Consider the following 15,826-nt stretch of genomic DNA (forward strand, 5'->3'; position numbering starts at 1 on the left):
CTCTGTCTGACTCATCTCCTATCACTATGGAGAAGGTTAATTTGGGCTATTCCACCAAGAATATTCCACTGCCAAAGAAGAACAAGTTCTTGAAGACATTTATTGAGAAGACAGAACATTTCATACATTGAATGCGAAGGAAAGCTTACCATTTCTTAAACAAAACAGAATCAAAAGCAAACGCGACATATGGCTTCAAATCAAGAACATCACTGCTGCAAATCAATGAATTGAGACCTTTTGAAGTCAACATGCCTCATCTTATCCAGAACATCAAATGCAATGACACTAAATGCAGTTTCCAAGACAAATTAAACAGCGATATCAAGAACAAGATCAAGAGGCCAGACACACTGTTCTGGTAGCTGTCAGTGCTAAGAGTGCGGTCTCAGGTGTCGCAAAATTCTGTTCTTCACCAGCATCTCATCATAAGCCACAACATTGCTTTTAGAAAGGAGTCATTACGGTAACATCAATCTTATTTTTTTTTCTCCTGTCACAGACAATGGGCCTCATTACCACAATAACGGTTTTTTGGTCCATTTGTTGGAATTGAATCAAGCATTCAATCTGACACTTGTAGATTATAACTACTTTTAAGCGTGCGAAGGAAAAACAGTGTTGGACACCCATTTTGCCGACATTTAGCCACAAGATTCTTCATTGAGTACATGTTGGAAACGACTTGGAAACTGGTGAACAATTGTGTAATCTTGTTTTGGCTAGTTGCCACTAAAGGAATCTTTTATCGTATGTGTATGTTATTTATACAAAAAAAAATTGAATGGTGAGATGGATAAGACTAAAGCCCTCAAGCCAACTTGTATACTAAGCAGAATTCACAGAGTAAAATTGTAATTTTGATAGACCTGGAAAATTAAGTTCACCTTAGTCAAAATATTTATACCACAATTTCAGAAACTTTCTTTGAAGCATCACAATATCTGTGCATTTTCAGTGTATCATGGTTATATTTCAACAAATGCACATTTGTTAGTCAGAAATTATGGTATGAAAAAAAGCTTGACTTTTGCAAACAAACATGACTGTGTATGAGTCTTGACTAAGGCAACGTCTCTACAATCGAAATATGAACCGTACATTTTTTTGCACATTGCAAAGCATCAAGAGTACATCATGCTTTTACCTTTTGATAGACAGAAAAAAGGCACCAAAGAAGATGGGTACTCTCAAAGACATCTCTTTATTCGGAATTTCTCTCCTTTCCTTTGGAGGGAAACCATGCTGGCAGTTTGGTGGCCAGATCATTGGCAGGAGTTGGGGCAGAGGTCAAGAAAACCAAGTTGCAGCTGCAGCCTTTGTCTGGGAGAGAAATCCTTCTTGTTATAGCCACAGGAGCTAGTATAGAACAAGACACAAAAACAGAAACAAGAGCAATGACCCAGCCCAGGGTACCCCTGCTACCTACAGCATACAGTTTATCCAGCATGCACCTGAACCCCTCATCACTCTAAACAAGTCCAGAAAAAAAAAATAATGTCCAGAGTGATAAACAGCCACCACAACGGTTTGCTCTGGAAAAGGCTGGTCGTAAACATGTAACATTCACCATGCCACAAAAGGAAGTTATGATGGAATTTTATGATCAGCAAGCTACCCAGGGAATTCTTGCAAACCCTAGTTATGCTGGCAAACGTTAATGATGATGATGCTCTTTTAACCAAACTCACAACCCTCTCTGGTGATCCAGCTTATCCTTTTGTTGTAAACAAAGCGAGTGAAGGTTTTCATATCTGCAAATGTAGTTCTTTGTTTAAATATGGAACTGATAAATCAGGTCGCATGTCAACTGAAAATTTATTTGATGCTTCAAATCGTGATGGACAAGTAATGGCGACAATGTGCAAACAAATTGGAATACACTTTGTAAAATTGTCTTCCTCGTCCAGCCACGTGTGAAATTGGTGCGCCTGAAAAATAAGGAACTTGTGCAGGCTTTTTGTGGAAATCAAAAGGGTAACAAATTTCAACTCATCAGTTGAGACTAGCAGCTCTCCTCCTCGAATTAAACAACAGCTTCCAACAACTGTTTCAGAGTCCATCCAACAGAAAAGTGTAATAAGCAACTCCATCCAACCCAAACACTGCAGTGACCCAATCCAACCCAAACACTCCAGTGATCCAATCCAACTCAAACACTGAAGTAACCCAATCCAACACAAACACTGCAGTGACCCAATCCAACTCAAACACTACAGTAACCCAATCCAACTCAAACACTGCAGTGACCCAATCCAACACAAACACTGCAGTGACCCAATCCAACTCAAACACTGAAGTAACCCAATCCAACACAAACACTGTAGTGTTTGAGTTGGATTTGGTCACTGCAGTGTTTGAGTTGGATTGGGTTACTGTAGTGTTTGAGTTGGATTGGGTCACTGCAGTGTTTGGGTTGGATTGGGTTACTGTAGTGTTTGTGTTGGATTGGGTCACTGCAGTGTTTGTGTTGGATTGGGTCACTGCAGTGTTTGAGTTGGATTGGGTTACTGTAGTGTTTGTGTTGGATTGGGTCACTGCAGTGTTTGTGTTGGATTGGGTCACTGCAGTGTTTGGGTTGGATTGGGTTACTGTAGTGTTTGTGTTGGATTGGGTCACTGCAGTGTTTGTGTTGGATTGGGTCACTGCAGTGTTTGAATTGGATTGGGTCACTGCAGTGTTTGAGTTGGATTGGGTCACTGTAGTGTTTGAGTTGGATTGGGTTACTGCAGTGTTTGTGTTGGATTGGGTTACTTCAGTGTTTGAGTTGGATTGGGTCACTGCAGTGTTTGTGTTGGATTGGGTTACTTCAGTGTTTGAGTTGGATTGGGTCACTGCAGTAACCCAATCCAACTCAAACACTGCAGTGACCCAAATTTATGAACCTAGAGTGGTTGTATTTGATACCACCCAAGACAACTCAATCTTGTGCTGGTAAAGGATTACAACTTGGATATCAAGACTCCTTTCGGTTATTCTGTTTGTTTGCCAGTTACCAATTTTGTTACATTCTTCTTTTATACAGGTTATTTTCCAGAAACTATGCAGTGGTGCCTCTGCAGCTGACAAGTGTACTTTGTACAGTGACAGAAATCTGACTAACCAAAGGAATGTAAAGGATGATGTCACAGCTGCAGCAAACGCCTGCCGTAGTTTCTTACAGTTGGAAGTAGAAATCCAAGTAATTGCTGCAGCCATTGAACCCCTTAGTATGAAAAGTTTGGATGAAGAGAACTCAACTAAAAACATGCCCCTGAATCATGATGGTGCTACTACTGATGCCAGAAAAGCCTACCTGAGGGGAATAGCCTCGTTGGCTACATTCATTCAGCTTTGGACGATGTAGAGAGAGTAACCAGGGAGGAGTCGAGAAGGCTGTACCAGCACTTTAACCGCAAGAGCGATCAATTGATGTCACCGGTTGGTGAAGATAGTGGACATGTTCCGCTTTATGTTCGAAAATAAAGTTAAAGACAGGCCTGCACGCGGCCTAATACAACAAGAGAACACTATCTCAGGTATTGTGTTAATATTTCATGTTTTTGGATATTATAACACTTTGTTATCAGCCTTAACAAGTTTATTAATTTAACCTTGTTTTCCTTTTCCAGACATTCTCAAAGAACTGAAAAACTTAAAGCAACGAGGTAAGACTGAAAAAAATAACAATTAAATACTTTAGGAGCTTTGGCATGAAAACATTTTTTACATGTGAATTTAAGGAGATCACGACAAATCACACCTTTCGCAAAAAATGTGAACTTTGGTATTTGAAATTTTTTTTTGACCAAACATTTCTTTTTTTCAGCCATGAAATGTTGGCAGTGTGTCCGCATGGGCCACATTAAAAAAGATTGCCTTTTGCGGTTGCGTCGCACCCGGGCGTCGCATTAGCGCCTTCGAATTATATTTTTACTCTCCTTTTTGAACAAGCTGATCGGAGGGTTTTAAAAATTTGTTTCCAGCAAAGGCTGATTTTGTGTAAGGCTCCAATGCTTAATTAACTCGACAAAATTGTCAGGTCAGATATTTCAAGGTCGTAGTATCATTGTAATCGGAAAGTCCTGGAAACACAACTGTTTTTTTTTCAGATAAATGAGTCCACCAAAAGGTGTGACTTAATAAGAAAACATGACAGGATCACATTAGGTAATAGAATTAGAGAGCCAATCAGTAGAAAGGAAAAGTTGGCATCGATCCACGCACGGTGATTACGAAACTTTTCTTACTGGACAGAGCACTCATTCTGCACAATCATTCATACAGTGAAATCATGGCTAGCAAGAAAGATAAAAAATTAATAGTGAGGAATGGTTCCATAGGTTACTTGAAGGGGGATACGTTTCTCCCTGAAAGTAATTTTTTTATCTCAAGGGTTGTTTGTTGCGTCCACATTGGAGACCGCCGTGGATATCTTGTTAAAATCAAAGGAGTAAACCAAACGGGCGAAAGGTATGTTGCTTTTCATTTTTAGTACGGTAAGAAATGCGGACTATGGGGATTATGTTCCATATCAAGCTTGATTGTCAAAACTCAACAAAAATTTAACATAATTTGCTGTCACTGCCATCGGACGCGGAGGCAGACATGGAAACGCTTGAAGTCCACCATGCTTGTGGTGTTCAGTCCAGTGTGCTTCCATCTTCATTGGCAACAATGGAAAATATAAAAGCAAAGTCGCGAGGAGAGCAACTGGACTATAAAAGGCTAAACAAAGAAGGAGTAGTAACTAAGAAAAAAGAAGTTCAACCAAAAGATCAAGAATAAAGTCTATGATTACTATTACCAGAAACTCGGAAGTGGTTGAAACATGTAACATGCATTTTCAGCATTTGAATATTAAGAAGAATTTAACCAAATTAAACTTTATTCAGCTTTGTTCAAAACGATGGGATGTGTAAATTCCTTTTGTAAATATGCATTTAAACAGATCATAAAATTAAAAAAATATATATTTAGTAACTGAGGTCAGTAAAACAAAACTTTCAGCTCTTTCCTTGCACTTCTCTCTTTTTTCTATTAACAAGTACGTATTCTGCACCTTTCTATTTGTCAAGCATATGAAGACATGGTTCCATAATAGTTTCATTAATAATAATAATGAACATTTCCATCTTATTTTGCTTGTTCGTTCTCACCCTAGTTCCATTTTCTTGTCTGGTTTAATGCCTGAATACTATACTATGACCATTTTCAAATGCATGTTCTTGTTGTCACAAGTATATATACCATGTTGAATGAAAAAATACCTGTCAACAAATACCAGAAAAGATCGACCATATTTCAAAGTTGGGATTCATTATATTAAAGAACTTGAATTGTGGTTGAGACTGAAGTTTTATCTGCTTCAATGTTAATAATGAGTTAACCAGAACATATCAGAACATATTTTGTATACTTCAGTAATGTCATGAAATTTTAAAGAATAAATTTTTAAATACATTAGTCACACGCATGCGCTTCTCTCTGTTAGCAGGCATTTTAACTTTTCCACTGAAGGGGCAGCAACCCTTCTGTAAAAATAATGTACAGTATAATTGTTTAAAAAATGCTTAGAATCTAAATTATAGTATCATTGTTATCATTATGGAAATATTATTTCTTACAATGCATGTACATTATTTAAATTTCTGACACTGGAATGTTGGAAACAGTGAACAACCATTTACTTAAGTATGCCCCAAAGAGGTGAGCTTTTGTGTTGTGTAAGTTACATCTATAGAGTAATAAAAATAAGCTAAAGACGACACTGAGCACATTAAAAATGAAACCAAGCTACTCATCGCCACTGATAAAACAACAAACTTTTACAAACTGGAATCGTCAAAATACAATGACCTACTAGAGCAAAACATCACAAAGTCACACAAAAAGACGAGACATCCACACAGAAAACAAAAATGCAACAAAGCTGAGTATTGATGATAGAGTAGACACTACTGCTAACAAAGACGCATTTTTTTAATACTGAAAGACCGCAAACCAAACTTCGCTAACATACCAACCTGCCGACTAATCAACCCTACTAAATCCGAGATAGGCAAAGTCAGCAAAGAAATCCTCTACAGAATCAACAGCAAAATTACAACAGCATCCAAATTCAACCAATGGAAAGACTCTGCCTCCGTGAAAACAAACAACACCACACTGTTATTTGCTTTGACATGGTAGAATTCCGACGTAAGAAATTATATGGATATTCTACATATGCATGATAGCCAGCAAAACAAGTTCTCAGGTTCTCTTAATACAACAGAAAAGTACAACTGACTGCCAGCCCAATAATCTTTTCTTCGCATTTGGAGGATGACGCAGAGTAAAGGCGCAGGTGGCCTGGATTTCTTAAAAATGTTCAAGGTGTTGCATACTCGGCCATCAGTGTTTTATCTGATCCTAAAGTTGTTGTTATCCATTTTTCACGCTGGTTCTTCATGAATAACAGAACCTATAAAGGTAAACTTGAAACATATGAGGTAAAGACACCATCAACTGAATGAAAGACTGCAAGATTTTCATTGCAAAGTAGTACATCTTTTAGGTACTTAAAACATATCCAGCAAGGTTAAAGTTACAAATGACCGCCAAGAAAGAATTTTTAGGTTCAGTTTCCCCCTCCTCCCAAATAAATTAATATTAATAAGTTATCATTATCATCATCATTATTACTATTATCAGTTTCCACAAGTATTTGATATTGGTTTCTTCACCAATAGTTTTTTTAGTTCAGAACAAATTCCTCGCAAAGAATGCATGAGACCACACCTAATATAGAAATGGTATTGTAGATTTAATGTTTGGCATTGATAAAATCTTTAGAATGCAAGATGAGTTATAACGTGGACATGGCAGGGGTAAGGACTCAAGTTCAAGAAGAGATGATTCCGAAAGTGAGAGGGAAGGACCAAGAGAACAGGAAGAAAGACAACAGAGACCAAAATAACATCCTAAACACAAAGACAAACATGAAAAAACAACAAGGAGAGCATGAACAAATGCGGCATAGGAAAGAAAGAGGGAGGCGTTGAAATGAACATCACAAAAAAGAAGATCTGTGTGAGACGTTAAGAACATGAAAGCCATGATGTTTTAACTACCAGGCCAAATGGTTCAGATGTTTTCTTCAGTTGCTTTTAGAGAACGTGAAACCGGGAAGCTTTGAGGTCTGCATCAAGGGGTTCTTGTCATCTGAGGGAAAGCACCAAGATACTATTCAACAAAACAGGTATAGAAAAATACTTTTCGCTGTTTATAGTTGGTTGATGTGACCAATCTGCTTAGCAGGATTCCAGTCAACTTAGGACTATTTGTGAATTTAGAGAAAATTCTGATGAATTAGTAAATTGTTGTTCAGTTGCTGACATAAAGGAGCACAATAAAGATGAGAGAAAGACATGTGATGCAAAGGGCTCAAGGCCCGAGATGTTTACTTTCATTGTTTTTAGAGAATGTGAAATCAATCATTGCCTGAAACTTTTTGTGCCATCATTATTTATCATTTTTTATTCTTTTTAAGTGTCTGTTTTACATATAAATAAAAATTTGAATTAACGCTTGCAATAACTTTACATTATTTACAAGCGCTTATGTTACTTTTGTTTTGTAGTTATTCTTTTAGAGGTATTGTGGAGATGAAATTTGCTTCCTCTTCAAACCCCCTGTAGGTAAGGGCCATGGCGTTTCCTTGAAGAAAATGAGGTCAACTAGAGAAAACAACAAGATGAGACCAAAAGTAAAGAAAACATGCAAAAGAAAAAAGTACAGATTGTATAATCTTGAGTTGAAATTTGTCTTCATTTTTCGTTGACCTTTGTCCTCATTTTTCTCCACTGCAATAAGCAAGGTTAATTTTTTTAAGGTGGATTATTATTATGATTAAGCGTCCATTCACAGCATTATGTGGGAAACACTGACCATCGGGGTACCACTGACGTTTGCGCTAACGTTCAGCTGCAGGTTCCTATAGAAGAGGTTTTGGCCGGTTTAGCTGAAGGTAAAACGAATAATTTATCACTCCAGTTACCTTTTGTTTTGGACAGAAAAAAATTTCATGAACTCTAACTTTCTCCAGTGCAAGCTGGAAATTCTGCAACAGTCTCAGGGATAGTTTGTTGGTGTAAATGGTGATGTTTTAGTGGAATTTGACAGCAAAGGGCAGGTGTCGATCAAGCAACAAACTTGGGCAAAAATGGATAGGAATGGAGATGTCATTGGAAGTAGAAGCCAGATCCCACCTTCCTTCTCCAAGGACTTATTCTAGATTCAGCAGTGGTGCATTGTAGCAAAGAATTTGTTCCAGGGCTATTGTATGTAGCCTTAACTAGAGTCAACAAGATGGTGTCTTTTAACAACAACAAATTAAACACCTCCTCCTGAATGTGTCAATGCTTGAGAACATTCTGCTTATATGGAACATGACTTTGGATGCTGCAGTCACAAAATCATAACAGAGGCAGATTTGATGATAGAAGATGGCTTTCAACTGCCCAATGGTAAAGACAAGGGTAATGACATCCTAAAAATGCAGCCACAACAGATAATTTATTTTTTTTCTAAAGAGGTGAAACTGATAAAATCACAGTGGAAATCCAGCCTGTTTACCTCTTTTTAACTGAAGAGGTGATAACAGTCTCTACTAAGGTATGCTCAGCTGCAAGTACACCTTGGCATTAAGCAAGAATTCCATTTTTTGCAGGTGTGGATGAATTCAGTTTCCTTGAATGATTTCCACACCAAAATTGCAAAAATGCTTGCCATAAATAATATGGTGTCATTTTCTTTACCACAGGCTGGCCATTCTAAGAATCTGTCGCTGATAACTAACTCCTTGCACCACCAAATTGCTCAGCAAGATAATAGCATTGAGCAATTGCAAAGGAACCCATTCAGATTCCGAGAAAAATGCTTCATACTGAACTGAGTATTTTTGCCAACCAGATTGATAAGAAGATTCATGATGATCCATCATTTTCGACTGATTCAACAAGAAATGTAATGGAAGAAGTGCAGGATTTTTGTCTGACAGCTTTATTTTTACAAAGTGAGTTGGAGATCAAACCATTCCTGTAGTGACTCTAAAAGAAAATGTGGTATATCTGGAAAAATTTCTTGTCTAAGATGAAAAGAAAGCTCTTTACCTTTATCTGCAGGAAGAGGCAAAGAGAAGTCCAAGCACATCATCTAGTATCCCGAAGCCAAAACACATGCAGCAAGTGTACATGTACCAGGTCAAGTTCTTCAACTCCACTCCATATGCATATAATTTTGGAAATTATATGCATATCGTGCAATATGCATGTTAGCCAGCAAAACAAGAAATCAGGTTCTCTTAATAACAAATGACTGCCAGTCCAATCATCTTTTCTTCATATTTTGTAGGATGTTGCACAGGCGCATGTGGCCTGGGTTTCTTAAAAATGTTCCAGGCTTTGTTTACTCAGCCGTATGTGATTTATCCGATCCTAAAGTTGTTGTTATCCATTTATTACACTGGTTCTTCATGAATAACAGAACTTATGAAGATAAACTTAAAGAATATGAGGTAAGAACACCATTAACCAAATGAAAGACTGCAAGATTTTCATTGCAAAGTTCTTCTTTTAGGTGATTAAGTTACAAGTCACCTCTGAGAAAGAAATTTTATGTTCAGTTTCCCCATCCTGCCCAAATAAATTAATATTAATAAATTGTATTTATTCAGATGCAACAATGATACTAAAGATAACAACATTAACTACACTTTTGACAATGAATTTCCCAAAGGTGGGTTGACTTATGAATTTTTTTAACCTCCTGATATAAGGACCATTCATGGACGTGGAGAAAATATTGATGAATTAGTAAATTTAAGTTCACCTGTTAGTTGAGGACATAAAGAAGCGTAGTAAATATGAGAGAAAGAGATGCGATGCAAAGGGCTCAAGGCCTGACTCAAGAGTAACTTTTGTATTCTTTACTTATCATATTTTAATACTTAAATATATATTTGGCACTGAGACGAGGCATCTGTTCCACCAATGTGTTTTTTGAGAAAAGAACATGTGAACTACACAACATACTGCTTGAGCGTGGTTACAAGAACAAGTTGATTAAAGAATGCATTATGAGGGCAAGGAAAACATCAAGAGAAAAAGCATTCCAGACCAAGCAAAAATTCTTCCTCTGACCATGTACCACTCATAGTCACTTATAATCCAGCACTGCCAAACCTGCAAAGTTGCTCTGCAGCATGACAGTGCATGACTAATAATACAGCACTTTAAGCCACTATTAACATAATTTATGGTACGAAATATTGTTTTCGTTCAGACAATCAAAAGTATCAGTTGGAGCGGTGTTGCCTGATTTGGTTTTTGCTGAAGTGTTGTTACCTAAGAATAGCTCTACAAAATATATTGAAGATATGAGAGAAGCTGAAGAAAAGCATTAAAAATGCTAGATTTAAGGATTAAAGTAACATGTATTTGAAATTGGATAATGAAGAAACATATCTTCAGACATTAAGAAAACTTGAATTAGCAGAAGATGCAAGAAAACGAATTATTTATTTCTCTTGCCTAAAGGGAGACGTTTTGAAGTGGTTGAAGAATATTACTGGTAGGAAGACTGTAACAGCTTCACTCCGTCTCGTGTTCAGGGAGTCAGTTGCTCCAGCAACGGCAATACCTGATTGGTCAAAAAGACAATTGAGTTCATCAAAGCGTAGAAGAGTGTTGACATCTGGAGTGACGAATGTGACATTCTTCACTTGTCGGCTCAAGAGAAAATGGCATCGATAACAGGGGAAATTTCTGGACATTGTTTTGATTTTGATTGTTTGTCTTCCTGTCGTCTTTGAGGAGTAGCTAGTGCTAAAGCACAGGCAGAAACAGGACACTGCTAGTTTACTTGACGGAAAAGATGTTTAGGCAGTTCTTCCGACCGGCTTTGGAAAGAACATCATTTATCAGAGTTTTGTTCTCGCAAAGGAGATGGTTGAAAGCTCTGCTGGTTGCTCTTCAGGCCAACCTTCCTGCCTGGTTATTGTGCCGATTCGTAGCATAGTCGACGAGCAGATTTGCTCAAACAAGCTTGACCTTGCGGTGAAAGGCTTTGCCTATTCTGAAGATGTCTTGGAGGACATTAAAAACAACAAAATATAAAGTGATCTACATATCGGCGGAGCAAGCTTTGTCCACGCAATTCCTTAAGTTCTTCAATTTTCAGTCGAAATGTACTCATTTTTTCCACCAAAATCACCCACTGAAATTTGCCAGCAACACAGTTTTGAAGGAACATTTGCGAGCAACACAGTTGTGGCAGGTCGTAAAGTATGCCTAGACCAAAATAACACTAAATCCCTACATCATGTGACCTGGGGAATGATACTAATGGAGCAGCTTACCTCACAACATAAAGCAATGATGACTGGTAACATACACTCGTCGGACTTATTATGCCAGTAGTAGATTAGTAATCTCATCTAGCCATGCATGTCAAGCTCTAATTACAAATCATTATCTTGATAATTTTTCCCATATGTCCCACAAATATTTCTTTTTTAAGTTTGAATTTTTCCTTGTTTGTTTTGATAATGTTAAGTGCCATTGGAACACTTTTCAGTTTTTATGAGTATGTGACAATTATTTAACATCAGCAGCGAATTTCGCTTTTGATGTCAGCGAGATCTTTCCGTGAATGTTTTACGAACCCACTGTTTGCCCTTATGAACTGAGTGATAAATTATATTTACCACTTCAGATTGTTTTGGTGTTCTTCCAATAAGCAAGACAAGCTTTTAGACTGGCTATGGATCATTTTTCGGCCAATTTTATTCTCCCTAAACTGGTTCAGTTGGGCATAGATATGTTAATCAAAAGTTTTGGTAAATCATAGTTTTAGTAAATTATAGTTTAAGCAAAGATGATCAATGAAATTGTTTTCTTAGCATGTATTTTTTGTTTGAGTATTTCTATGGCAAACTTCTCCTTGTCACCAAATGACACATGGAATGCCTGGTGGTTTAAGACTGCTTGCAAAAGAAGTGGCAAGTGTTTGTTTTTTATGTTGTTTAGGAGACATTTTGCTTCAATATTATCAATCTCCTCTTATGTTTTGTTTGTCAGGATAGTAGGAAGCTGCTTTGTTGCTAGTATTTAACAATTTTATCTTATTTTTAGCAATTTTATCTTACATCTATTAACTTTGATCAGTAAGATTGGATTAAGCAAAGGGAAACCATTTTTAAGTTTACATATATTTATGTATATGGTAACAATATGGTACTGGAAACAATTGTTACTATGAAATCCTAGGGTGTGTAATATTATTTCATAGGTGAAGAGATATCCCAGTAAACATGGCTTGAGGAATAATCTAAAAGGAGTCCCCCAGTTAAAAGAAGGCACAGAGAATCATCTACTCAAGAAATGAAAATACCACAAGCGGAGGGCGATTCTTTAAGATCAGATTAGAAACAAGTAATAGAGCAGTGTGATTTAACAAACAAGTAATTCGCCTAACATTATTCATGAATGATAATGTTTGGCTAAGTAGACTAAGTAATTCTGGAAAAAAATGAGAGAAATTGTAATTTTTTGCAGCAAACAAAACCTTTTTAGTCATTACTGTTTGTTTGTTTACTGTTTGGCTTACTTATTTGAATTGGATTGTCAGAAACATGTCATTTTTATTATTGTGTAATTTCGTGACAATTTGGGCATGCGGAGTTTGTGATTTAAAAGTAAACAATTAACAACAACTAGCCATTCTTCTGTGAATGCATGACAACAATGTATAAGAGTCGTAGGATCGAGTAACTTTACAATGTGGGTGTGCTGGTGAGACAACATATTTGTCAACTGGGTGATATCGTGAATAGGAATGAATAGAGTAATTGAGAAATCTCTATGAGATTCTTGAAGAACACCGTTTGAACTGTGGACTTGGGAACATTCTCCAAAGGATGCTTGCTTTAGTTATTGGCAACTACTTAAAGTAAACTCATAGTAACTTGTAAACTTTTTGAGCTTTTTGAGTGCACGTAATTTTAAGCACACAAAATCTTGTTCTTATTTCAAGGGAACTACATGTACCCCTTCTTCAAACAATGTTAACAAGTTTGATTACCTTACCTTTCTTTGTTTTAATCCATGGAGTTTGTTCTACATCAAGCAACTTTCGCATTTTCTTCAGAAGTCATCAGCAGTGGATTATTCATAGCAATCCAAACTCTGTATATCAAAAAAGGGACACAGAGAGAACTTATTAAGTTGACACTTAAATTGAAAGTCATGAAAAATTAAAGAATAGATGGTTTATACTCAACATGCACATAACAGATGTAAATATATTTGTTTTTTCTATTTTTTCAAATTAACCACCATCTGCACTGATGCATTACTTTAAAAATCAAAACGCCTCATGTTAAAACTTTTCCAATATTTTCATCAACTAGAGTTTGAAGCTGTTTCAGACAACAATTTGCACAAGCAATCTCGCCCACAGAAGCCTAAAGACATTTGGTCATCTGTGTTCTGTTGCAGTTCTAAACTAATGTTTTGTATTAAAAAGCTAAACAAGCAAAGGTGATGTTATGACAAGGTCATGTGTAATTCTTTGAAATGATGTCGATATTTCCAATTTACAGGACACGGGAGAAATTTGGCCATCACGTTTCCTGTACACCGCCATTTTGGATATTTCACGTGTAATGTTTGCCCATGTCGTAGACAAAAACAATTTCTTTTTAGTTATTTTTTTTAAAAACCCTGAGTGATGCCGATGACTCTGCCAGAGCTCAAATTCTTGACTTCCAAGACAGACGTCTGGCACCCAAAACGGTTAGTGCAAACTAGAAACTCAAGAAGTGATCAGAACTCACAAGTGGGTGGAACCAGGTGGCACTCGGACATTTCGAACTCGATTTGGAACTCGACTAGCTTACCTCGACGGTTTGTAAGCAAGACAGTCGTGTAAAAATGTACAGTATCGCCACAACTACCTTTTACAAAGAGAGCTATGAGGCAAAGAACTAAACGACCTTACCTGAAGCCTTCTTGATTAAGAAAGAACGGCTGCTTCTGTCGTTCTGCGTGGGAAAACATGGCCGCCTTCGCTGTCTGAGTAACCAGGCATGAGCATGATGCCCGGTATCTCGTGACAGCTCCCGTCCCAGGCCAGCTCCGCTTGTAGAGCTTCGCGGGGGAAGGAAATGGTGGACCGGGGGAGGGGGTGGTGCCTTTAAGGACGTTCGGACGAAAATCTTCCAACATTGCAATTTTTCTTAAAATTTTACCAGAGCTAGTTTATTAGTTAATTTTATCAGAAATGTAAAAAAAAGTGGGGGGTCACCGACTTCGTTTCCGAGATACGATAAGCGAAAGAGGGCGCGTATTTGGATAAATTTATTTCACTTCGTCACTCGATATGACCTCAACGGCTTCGGGCGACAAAATATTATAAATTAATTGATGTAGGCTAACTTTCTTTGTCTGAATTTATTTTAGGGGGTCTATTATACAAATATATTTCGATTTTGAAGTCCCTTAAGGTATCAGTGTACCCCAAAATCAAAATTGACCATTTTAAAGAAAAATGTATTTTGGTATTTTCGGGTAGATCTCATTAAGACCTTTCATTCAAAAAAAAAGCATGAAAAAAGATTGACTCTACACAAAGTTATGAGCGAAAAACTTTTCAGGCTGTCTAAAGAAGACTAAAGAAGCACAGCTTTCTACCGTTGCGTGATTATCACAGTTCTTTCGAGGAGATGCTTTGGGTGTTTTGCGCTGGCAAAATGCATAGTTTTTCAGACGTGAAAGAAGAAACATTTTCCCATTTCTTTCTCATGTTCAAAGAATGCTGCAACAACGGAAAAAGACTAAAGATTTGGCAGATGCACTAGTAGATAGCGAGTCAGCGAATTATTTTTCGCCGCTTGAAGCGGTAACGCCACGACCCGGCATCACGACCAGTTGCTCGGCTTACTTTGGGACCTTTACGATGCTTGCGACTTCACGTTTTTGTTGTTTAGATGTAACTTTTCTAAAACTGTTGCACTGAGACGAAAATTGTTATAAAGCGAGTGGTAGAAATAAAATTATGCAACAGACTGTTTCCGACCAGAAGCAACATTTGACACCGCTTTGAACAAGTTCTATTGTTAAAGTAAAATGAACCTTCATTCTATCGCTCAACGCGTGGTCATTTTCACACGTCTTATGTGATTAATCTCATAAAAGAGAAAGTACGCCCCAAAATACATTTTTTTTCGTGTCTCGTAAACAAATTTTCGAAGAGAGGGGCGCGCATTTTAAGTTCGTTTTCAATAGGGTTTCAACAATTTTCGCTGAAATTTTGCAAGAATGTTGCCCGATAATTGAGCAACAAAACGGTGTCAGCGAATTTTAACTTTTTTCCTCTTTCAAAAGTTATGGCTGTTTTAACGCAGAGAATAGTTGTTCCTTGCACTCTTAAAGTTTAACTGCGTGTCAAAAACAAACCAGACAAGTATTCAATATTCCCCGACACAGTTTCTTGGAGAAATGTGTGAAGAACACATAGCGATGCTAATCGCTTTTTCCCACTCAAATTTGTCCGGAAACGAACCCGATTTATGAGCCTCTGTACTTTTGGAAATAACACGCTCTTTTTGGATAACATTAATATTTTTTACTTAAAGTAAATATATCTCCGTAATCTGAATTTCCTAACCTTTCAGAAAATATATACTTTGCTGGGGTTTGCGTTAATTACCAGACGGTAAGGCAGCTCCAACGCATGATGGTTATTTGGGGTACACTGATGATACCTTAAGGAAAATCTTGCCTTAAAGAATTGGATTTGCGAA

The 15,826-nt window shown here is 37.3% G+C and overlaps 1 long non-coding RNA gene across 1 annotated transcript in view; it reads right to left on the minus strand.

The window, feature by feature from the left end:
* LOC144652371 (uncharacterized) overlaps positions 1-14,093 on the minus strand; it is a 34,482-nt gene extending 20,389 nt beyond the window's left edge. The window contains exons 1-2 of the long non-coding RNA XR_013570516.1: positions 14,023-14,093; positions 13,110-13,208 (exon numbers count right to left, since the gene is read on the minus strand). This is a non-coding gene — a long non-coding RNA (uncharacterized LOC144652371). The remainder of the gene's footprint in view (positions 1-13,109; positions 13,209-14,022) is intronic.
* Positions 14,094-15,826: the final 1,733 nt, after the last annotated feature.

This window comes from Oculina patagonica, chromosome 4 (genome assembly GCF_052425735.1).
Source record: "Oculina patagonica isolate OP01 chromosome 4, crgOcupat, whole genome shotgun sequence".
Classification (NCBI taxonomy): domain Eukaryota; kingdom Metazoa; phylum Cnidaria; class Anthozoa; order Scleractinia; family Oculinidae; genus Oculina; species Oculina patagonica.